The sequence below is a fragment of the Leptinotarsa decemlineata genome, unplaced genomic scaffold (assembly GCF_025532065.1).
Source record: "Leptinotarsa decemlineata unplaced genomic scaffold, Ldec_3_MD MMD2_tig00026314_RagTag_RagTag, whole genome shotgun sequence".
NCBI lineage: Eukaryota > Metazoa > Arthropoda > Insecta > Coleoptera > Chrysomelidae > Leptinotarsa > Leptinotarsa decemlineata.
In genome coordinates this window covers 4,498-14,533 of record NW_027412684.1, presented here as the reverse complement: position 1 = coordinate 14,533, position 10,036 = coordinate 4,498, and the positions used below count along the sequence as shown (strand labels likewise).

The following is a 10,036-nucleotide window of genomic DNA, read 5'->3' as shown; positions in this document are numbered from 1 at the left end:
TAAATAATAACCAACCCTCATGGCCAAAAATTGATGCCGATAAGCTAATATGAAACCACAATTCTATGCCCTAAACCAGTTGGTTTACAATGATGTATAAACTAAAACAAAGTCATTTGATGACCTACCAAATTGCTGAAGAAGAACTATTAGAACGAATGCTGCAGAACAAGAAAAAATTATCAATTCTATGCAACCCAAAAAGCAAGCAGGATTATTTTCATCCTAACAAGTTGTCACAAAAAGTGTGAAAAAGCCAGAGTTGTGTATCTTTCATGAAATATTTAGAAGTTGCTGAAGAACTAATTTCCACCACGACATCGATGGTGCCCCACTTGAATAACTTAACAAAAATATTCTTACTAGATACAACTAAAATTTTGAAGAATTTTCCAAAGCTGTGATTAGGAATGGATGTCAGCTGGTTGTTCTTAAATGCTGCATTTTATTCTTGGTGGCTACAAATATATATTAGCAAAATAAATTTGATTTTATAACAGTTATATTAGTGTTTTTGAATTGTAGTAAATATACCATGCTATAAAATAGTTGGGAAATTATCATTGAAGTGACAATATGGTAATGGAAATAAAATTGTGTCTGAAAGCATTTTAATAAAATAATTTCATTAAAGCTACAGGAAACAGTTATAAAATAAGCTTGAAATAGTTTTATAACTATCATGAAAATCTCGCAGAAAAGTGTTATGAAACTGCTATATAACAATTCACTTTTATAGGAAAATAAGTTTTATAAGTTAGTTGTAAAAACGTTTCTGTGATAATTTCCTGACTATTTTATAATGGTTTTTTAATTTCATGTCATAAACGTTTCTACGACAAATTTGTAAAACACTTTTATTGCCTACAACTGTTGTCGACTTATTTTGGCCTTCTTCCATCACGGTTGGAAGAAGAAGAGCTGAGAGAAGTATCTGAAGAACGTAAGAGAATATAATGAAAATCAATTCCTTCAGCTTCACCCCATAATGTATGAGCCTGAGAAAGGGTGACACAAACGATAACTTTTTCAATCAAATGAAAATTTTGAAGAGGAAACATTATTTTATTTTTTCAGATGTCTAGTAAATGGCATATACTCCATCATCAACTAGCGTCTTGCATCCTTATGATTCAATTTTGACGCCATTTTCTCATCAAATCTGCAAACGAAAAAAAATGTACTATTCCACAAGCAATAATACGATACGAATGAGCACTGACAAAAATTCGAGGGTACGGTGGACTAACGAATATTTGCCAAATTAACCAAGAGAAGTGAATGTACCTGTCAAGGCAGAACTCCCCAATTGAATGATGTTCTTGTGTTCACAGATGAACATTTTCCCAGAAGCTAGAGGTAATTGAAAGTGTCTTTTTTGGAGCTCATGGTAGAATACACGTGGTATCAGTGACAACATAATATCTGGCTATGAAAATCCTTCTGGACCTTCATTCTCTACAAAACTTTCTGGAGAGAAACGGGCTAGAGACAAGTTGTACACAGTCGCAGACTCAAGAAAGAGATATCACTCTAGCTAGAGACTTTTGATACCGTATTCCGAACCGAAATCTTTGCCGTCTATTTGTGAATGGGAGGATTGATAGAAACCGAAATCACTCACAAATCAATACAAATATTATTCGACAGCCAAAAGGCTTTATGAGCACTTGGCTCTCACCGAACAACATCCAAGTTGGAAGTGAACTATCAAGAAAGACTAGTTTCAAAAGAATGGCTCAATGAAATGTTTTTGGTGTCGATTCCTGGCTACACTGGCTTGGAAGGTGAAGAAGCTGCTGACACACTTTCAAAGGGCGATTTTATTGGATCAAAACCTTATCGTAAACATTGCTTTAAACTGTGCTGGAAGTACACACTAAATACCTGGGCTGCAAGAGCAGTATCTACCAGAAATGGACCATTTCAGTATGTTTCTACTCCTTTCAAAATATTTTTCTGAACATCATATGAAGATACTTGGACTGTCAGAACACTATGGAGTTTTTCTGTTTGAAAGATGATGAAACAGCAAAGCAGGTTTCCTGTGTTCAGCAGAGTTTGTTATCTTGGGTGTTAATTGGGGTGTCTACAAAATTATTGTTGATAAAGCAAAACTGACTGCTAGAATCTGAAATAATCAATATGAGCTCCAGCCAAATAGTGCTACACTCTAACCTTCACAGTACTCAATAGTACATGATTATTTGCAATTCAATTGCAGAAAAATTCCATTCGATTATGAGAACTTGATTTATCACATGTCTCCTTTTCAGAAAAAAATTATGGAATACAGTTTTCTCAATATGGATTAGTCGAATTATTCCAAAGAAGAAAAGTTTCGAATTCGGCAAGTGACTTTTGGGAAAATTATGTCAGTTTTGCCAATATGTCAGTATAACTGTTTTGGAAAGATACATGAGCACTGCAGAAACAAATATCAAGTGTATTAGGAAGCGGTTTCTGAGCAAAAGTGGAGATTCACATTGAATACAAATTGGAGAAACAAATGAAGTACTAAAATTCCATCAAAGTATGTTTTCCTATAAAATATACAATATATTGCCAGAAAATAAAAGAGACCTTAATAATAAACAAATGTTACGTATAATCAACAAACATAAAACAAAGTTTTGAACTTAAAATTATGGTATTCTTTATTTTTTTCTCTGTTTTGAAGGAGGTTTTATATTTCATTTCCATCTATATTTTTCTTTTCTGTTGTATCTCGAATAATTCGATTCGCGAGCATCATTCATAAATTGAAACATTTCTGCTTGTGAGTGTGAGTAGTTATCATAGTTATCAATGTATATTGGAAAATAAATAACAGAAGACATTCGAGAAGACCTAGAACTTTCAATAAGTGATGAAGCAGAAATGTTTCATTTATAAATATCTCGTCTCAAAAAAAAGAAGTGAATATCTTAGCGAGGTAAAAGATGCTATTTGGGTTACCTACTTTTCAGGAAATCTTCTTTGAAAATAATCTGGAATCACCGTTTTATGATTTAAAATTGAATAAAATGTACAGTAGATTCTTATTAACACTACAAACTACTGTAAATCATTTGTACATATTTGCAGGCAAGTTCGAATCACTTTTGTAATTTTTGAACATGATATTTTGAAAACTAATTTTCAGTAGTAGATCGAGTAACCTACCATTAGGAAAATAAAATGAAATGAAAGGCCTCTGAAGTTGAAGTCCATATGTGCTTCTTTTCATTCAAAATTATCAGCGTCTTTCCTTTATGGCATTGCCTGCAGCGCAGATCTCTGTTTCACGGCACCATTTTGTTTAGGTTTTCTCTCAAATAACTCACTGAGAGTGAATGAAAGTGAGAATGAGTGAGGCTACTCACTCTATACTATCATGTGTAGTAAGTAGCCCTGTAATAGTTCTGAGCCTATCCCTGCTTTTATATATCAGCTATTCAGTTTTCTTCTCGAATGGTCTTTTTTTAGAGGTTTCCTGTTTATTTTTCGAGTGCGTTTTTCCAGTTCTTCTTGTATTTCTAAGAGACTCATTTTCCAATTTTATTCTGTACCAAAGATTTGAGACCCCCACAGCTGGTTCACCGGCTATATTCTGGAGTTGAGGATCTGTGTCTGACATATTACCTGAATATCTTGACACCCAGTATATGGTCATTATATTGTTCTTCAGATTTTCTAGTTTATTTTTCATTCCCAGACCAGTCTTGGAATAACTCTTTGGTTCTTCAGTGCCTCAAGTGCTGACAGCAAATATTGATCTGAACATTTTATTGAGGCCTCAAATAATGTGCCTTGTACATTGCAGAATCGTGAACACTCAAAGCCTGCAGAACTAGTGTTTACTGACCAAGGGGGTTAGTGGGATGGAAATTTACCCACGCACAGTTTATTTCAGCTCTCGTCCCTGTTTTCGACCCGACCATATGTTTCTGCCGACCATGTTGTATCGAAGCGCATTTCGATATCATGTGATTTCAGAACATGTTCGATGTTTCTTTCTCCACATATTCCGAAATGTATGTTCTACCCAGTCTCATGCAAGTTGGGGATTTTTCCAAACTGAACTGGCCCACTCTTTCATCTCCAAATATAATAAGATGCATAGTAGAAAAGATCAATAATGTTCCCACTGCTGCAGCTATAGGAATGGTTTCCATTGCTTTCATTTTCCCCAAACATGCGACTTTGTAACCTGCTTGAACACCACAACCAAACATGCATATGTTATCCTGAGTTCAATTACCAGAATCAGTAGCATCAGTGCTACCTACGCCGTTCTTTTAATTTTTTTTAGATGTTGGTTCCAGGTCTGCCTGATATCTAGTATAACTCCCAGGTATATGACTTCCCTCCATAGCTGTATCCCTTCATTTGAAGTGCCAAAGGTCCTAGGATCTCTAGGTAAATTCTACTCTGCTCGATTTCGTTGGACTCATATTCAGCCCATTTATCCCGGTCCATCTGATTATTATATCCAGGGTTTGCTGCATGCAACCTTTCATTATACTGTATTCACCCCGGACTGGGATGACTGAGTGATTCATAACAGGGGGGACAAAACTTCTCTCTGAGATCAGTCATATGAAACCCGTGTCACTACTAGTATACTTCATGAATACTAATATTTTCCTGATCATACGTGTAAAGTCAGTCCTCCTGCAGCTTTTTTTGCCGATGCCTTTTCTACTAGACGACTATACAGGGTGTTTCAAATTCGATCCTCACCATTGGAATTTTGGAAACTATAAGAGATACGAAGATGGTGAAATTGGGGAAAAGTTGCGCATTTACCTGACTAACAATATGCTGTTGAGAAAGTTCTGAAATTTCGAGTATATCCGAGTATATCCGGAAAAAAACAGAAATTTCGTAAAATGGTTTTTATTTATTATTTTTCGAAAAATTCGAAAATTAATCGCACTTTCACATTGCCACTTTTTTCCTGCCTTATAATGGTGTTTTTAGATTTCCTATCCGACGTTTCGTTTTCCGGTCACTATCATCAACTCTATTGTTTCTTATGGGCGCTACATTGGATTCTTTCTGTTTTGAATAGAACCAGATTTTACCTTTACAATGATGTATCATAAGTTATCATTCTTTCTCGAAAAATTGGAGGTATTGAAAAAAATCAATTCTTATCATAATACGCTTTGACTTTGATGTTTATAAATTTGAATTTCAATTTGTTACACTCAATGAATTGTGTTATTGTACAAGTCATTGAATTTTTGGCGAAATATAGCTTTCACGAATGAATAAAAAAGAGATATGTTACAAATTTATTAAAAATACGATATTAGAAACAGAAACATCGAATATGATATATCCTGAAAGGCTACAACCACATCAAACTATGTTCAAGTTATTGAATCAAAATCTCACCGAGTTCGGTTCATTTAAAAAGCCAATGAAAAATACGGAGACAGAATCTACAATCAAAATTTGATAAATGAGGTTTATATGAGATAAATTAGACATTGTGTCCTCTTCAATGAAAATACCACTTTGAACAAATAACAATAATTAACTTGAATGTAAAGACAAACAAAACTAAATCATAGCAAATGCTCAAAATGCTGGCCTTGTTCATGATAACACAACTGTGCTCTTCTTCGAATATTATTCACTGCACGATTAATTTCCCTCCTCCTCAATCTTCCGGATTCTCTAAAAATGCTGTGTTGAAGGTCCTCGATATTTTGATATTTCCTCTGACCATAAACTCTATTCTTCAATGTAGGTACCCTATAAGAATGTATCCATAATACTTTAATTTGGAGACCTTGCTAGCCACCTCACCAGCCTATCATTTCCTATCCGTGTATCACCAAACCTTTCAGTCAGATAATTAGATCATCCAAATAGTCTTCGAAAATCGACATTAAAAACTGGTGATAGTCTTCTCCATTCAGGATTCCGTTAAAATTCTATCTTTGTAATTTCCCGCCCACACATTTATACTAAATCACACTTGAGGTCGAATTTCTCGGAACTGGGGTTGCTTTGCTCCAAATGTGTTCGTTATTTCGGTTGAATATCCAACAATTCGTAAAAGTGCTTTCATCTGTTCAAATTACATTTTCCGGGGAAATAGGAAAATCAGGTCTTCTTATTAGCCAACTATAAAATTCTGATCGCCGTTCGGGATTACCTGGATGCAATTTTTGAAATAAGTGTATATTGTATTATTTTTTAATCGCTTTTTTTGAGATGTCTCCAAGCACTTGTATGACAAATATTTAGTTCGGAGGAAATTTGACGTGAAGATTTTCCCGGGTTCATGTTTATCTGCAAACTATTAATTTTTGCTGAAAAGGGCACAATGTCTAAATTACCTCATGCATACCTCATTTATCAAATTCTGATTGTTGATTCTGTCTCTGGATTTTTTCACTGGCTTTTCAAACGAACCAAACTTGGTGAGATTTTGATCCAATAACTAGAACACAGTTCGATGTGGTTGTTGTCTCTCGGGATACAAGTTTGAATATATTTCCGATGTCGTATCGTATTTGTAATAAATTTGTATCATATCTCTTTTTTCTTCATACGTGAAAGTCATTTTTCGCCAAAAATTCATCGACTTGTACAATAACAAAATGTCATTGACTGTAACAAATTGAAAGTCAAATTTAGAAATATCAAAGACAAAGCCTATTATGATAAGAATACATTTTTTTCCATATCTCCCCATTTTTCGAAAGAGAATGAAATCTTATGATACATCGTTGACAAGGTAAAATCTGGTTCTATTCAAACAGAAAGAATCCAATGTAGCGCCCTTAGAAAAAATAAAGCTGATAATATTGTGTAGCAGAAAAAAAGTGACGAAGTGAAAGTGCAATTTTCTTTCGAATTCTTCGAAAAATAAAGCCAGAAAAAATGAAAACCATTTTTCGAAATTGCTGTTTTTTTCGGATATCTCCGGATGTACTCGGAATTTCAGAACTTTCTCAACGGCATATTGTTAGTCAGGTGAATGCGTAATTCAACCATCTTCGTATCTCTCATTGTTTCCGAGATGCCAATGGTGAGGATCGAATTTGAAACACCCTGTATAATCGATTTCAGGGACATATTATCAAATACGCTCTCAATATCAGGGTAAGCAAGTGAAAATAGTTCATTGTCTTTATAAGTGTGACATGAAGCCGTTTCTGTTGACATACTAAACCTATACGCTAACATAGTTAACGATTTTTCAGAAAGAATAAAGTCTGAGCTGATAGGCGTGGTTCAATGAAATTATCAATGTCAAAAGTTTTGTCTGCTACTGTAATAGATATTTTCAGGCTGCGAGGAAGAAGGTACTAGCTATCTAAAATTCTCAGCAATGGTTGCATTATTTGTGTTCTTTCTCATTTTCAATTGCTATGAAGTAATTTCAAAAACCGACTCCGCCTCTTTTACTTCGAAAAATATGTGAGAAGAAGGAAAAACTACTGCATTTGGCTATACCTTCTCTGTTCCCGAATAGATTGAAAATCAAATAACATTGTGCCTAACTTTTGATTCATAGAATGTAGTGATAGTATAGCTTTGCCCAGGGTGTCGTCTGCCTTGGGTCTTCCTTAAGTTCAAAATTCCACTCAATTCTTGGTATTTCTGAAAAATATGGAGACTGCATCTGATAATTTTATGAATAGAAGCAAGCACCATAACTTATTCTCCAAAAGAATTTGACAGTACATCATTTGAATAGATGAAGTAACATATTGAATCTATTGTTAACGTATTACTCTATTTCCACCAGATGCAACCCGCAGGTGTTCAAAAAAACTTGAACCTTTTCGTCTCACAACATTCTCACACCACGTCATTCAATTATTACCAAACGCAGTGACCTATCGAAAAAGGCACTCGATAGCACCTTGAGAGCATTAAAAAATAATTATCATCTTTTTTGTTAACGCAACTATCTTACCTAGTTTGAAGTTCTTCAAAATATTTCAATGTTATTGGACAAGTTAACATAATAAATAATATACGCCAACATGGATTTCAAATTTAATTTCTACAGTATCTTTAAACTAGCAACATGTCGAAATTGTTATTTCTGATTACTGGAATATAGTACTTTTAACAACTTTACATGACCTTTGAATCGGGAGGAATACATCGATTTGAGGTCCATACCACCGCACTCGTGAATTGTATTACTGACTTACTTTTGTGAGATGTTAATGTTTATATTATTTACTGAATGGAAGTAAATGGAAAACATGAAGCAAAAAACAGAAAATCAGGATGGTTTCTTTTTTATTTCAAATATCTCCTGAAACAAAATAACTAGGATCAATTTGTCAGTGTTTACAGAGTTTTCGTATCTTACCGTTTACGAAATGTCCATGCATATCCCCATATGATTATATATTTTACCTCTCAATCAGTATAATTTCCACCTGAGCATAGCTCTGACATTCAGACATTTTCAAAAATAAAATAATTTTAGGAGGGGTGAACTATTTGTAATGTTGCAGCCAAAAAATAATTTATTTCCCAATCTGGGTGAATATGGAAAAGTAACAGTTTTTTAATGTTTCAATATTCATCCCTGCATACTCCATTGATATCTGCTACTTGGCCTGCTGCACAGTTTCCTTTCACTGTAGTCAGAAATCTTCTTCCGCCTTGAGTACAGTTATTAGCGACTCCAGTTTGATTGTTAATATCATTAACCGTACCAGTTCTGAGGTAGGATTCCTGTTGAAAATCAAATTATTGACTGTTATTGGAAGTTCAACAAAGTATATCTGAACTAGCTTCTGCCTGCGACTTCTGTCTGGATTTTAAAATTTGGCCTATAGAGAAATAAAAGACATATATGATGCCATCTATAGAAGTATATTCACTTGAAATACAGGGGGAGAAATTCAATATTAATATGAATCAAAAGGAAGTCTGCTTGAGTGTTGAAAGTAACTGCGTGAAATGAACTTCAAATGGGGGTAAATGAAACAAACTACTATTAATTTTATATAATATCAATTCAATTCTTCAAAGATTGATGTCACGCTGTAACTTTTCGGGTCAAAGTTTTCAGTTTTCTGTTATTACACTTCTTCAGATTTCAGATTATGGAAGGGCAAAAACCCCAGAAAATATTCACAATCATAAATATGGAGATTCTATCATTTCAAATACCTAATCACTTGAATGCAAAACCAAAATATTTTTTTTCGGTTACAGCTCAACTGATACGACTTTTAAGTCAGTCGTGAAATTCATACAAACGAAGTCGCAGACAGAAACACCACATACAATGTAACAATATATATATATATATATATATATATATATATATATATATATATATATATATATATATATATATATATATATATACATATATATATTGAATGATGCAACTAATTTTCCTTTATTTTCAGTATTTCAATATTAAATTTTAAAAAGGATTTGAAGCTTTATATCTTCTATTTATTATCTGCTAGCGCTTTCGACAGTTGGTAGTACTGCCATCTTCTAGGCACTCCTCAAACTGAACTTGTCATCCTGTCGTCTGCCTCTTTATACGGTCAGAGCGTCTTAACTCAGATATTTCAGGTACTTTAGGTAAATTTGCCTGTATTTTTACTGCATCAGGTACTATTCTTTGTGTTACATCTTCTCTAGGAATGTGTATGGTTTTGTTTAATATATTGAATGTGAGGTCTTGTTGTGTTTTGATTTGTACTTATTCCTCGATAGGTGATTTATGACTGTTAAATTTATGGATGTTCAAGTTTTCCCAAATGTCCATGCGGTTTCCCTTGTTGACTTGTGTTTTATGAGTTTTATGTTCTCTGGTGGGGGGATATTATGTTTGTTTTATATGGCGTGTGTTGCGAGGTTTGATTTATATACTATTGGGTTTATGTATGCCTTTTGTGCACATTGTACCTTTGGATTAGTTTTTTCTTGGTTTGGCCGATATAGAATTTGTTGCAGTCTGAGCATTGTAAACTGTATTTCCCGTTTTGGTCTTTGTCTACTTCTTTTTCATAGTTGTTTATTTTTTGTGTTATCTTCGTGT

At 33.9% G+C, this 10,036-nt stretch overlaps 1 long non-coding RNA gene across 1 annotated transcript; it reads right to left on the bottom strand.

Annotated features, from left to right (window-relative positions):
• Positions 1–8,245: 8,245 nt before the first annotated feature.
• LOC141485239 (uncharacterized) lies at positions 8,246–9,181 on the bottom strand. The gene is made up of 2 exons (XR_012467111.1): positions 8,336–9,181; positions 8,246–8,278 (listed from the first exon to the last, which is right to left on the bottom strand). It is a non-coding gene; the product is annotated as an uncharacterized lncRNA (long non-coding RNA).
• Between the last annotated feature and the right edge of the window lie 855 nt (positions 9,182–10,036).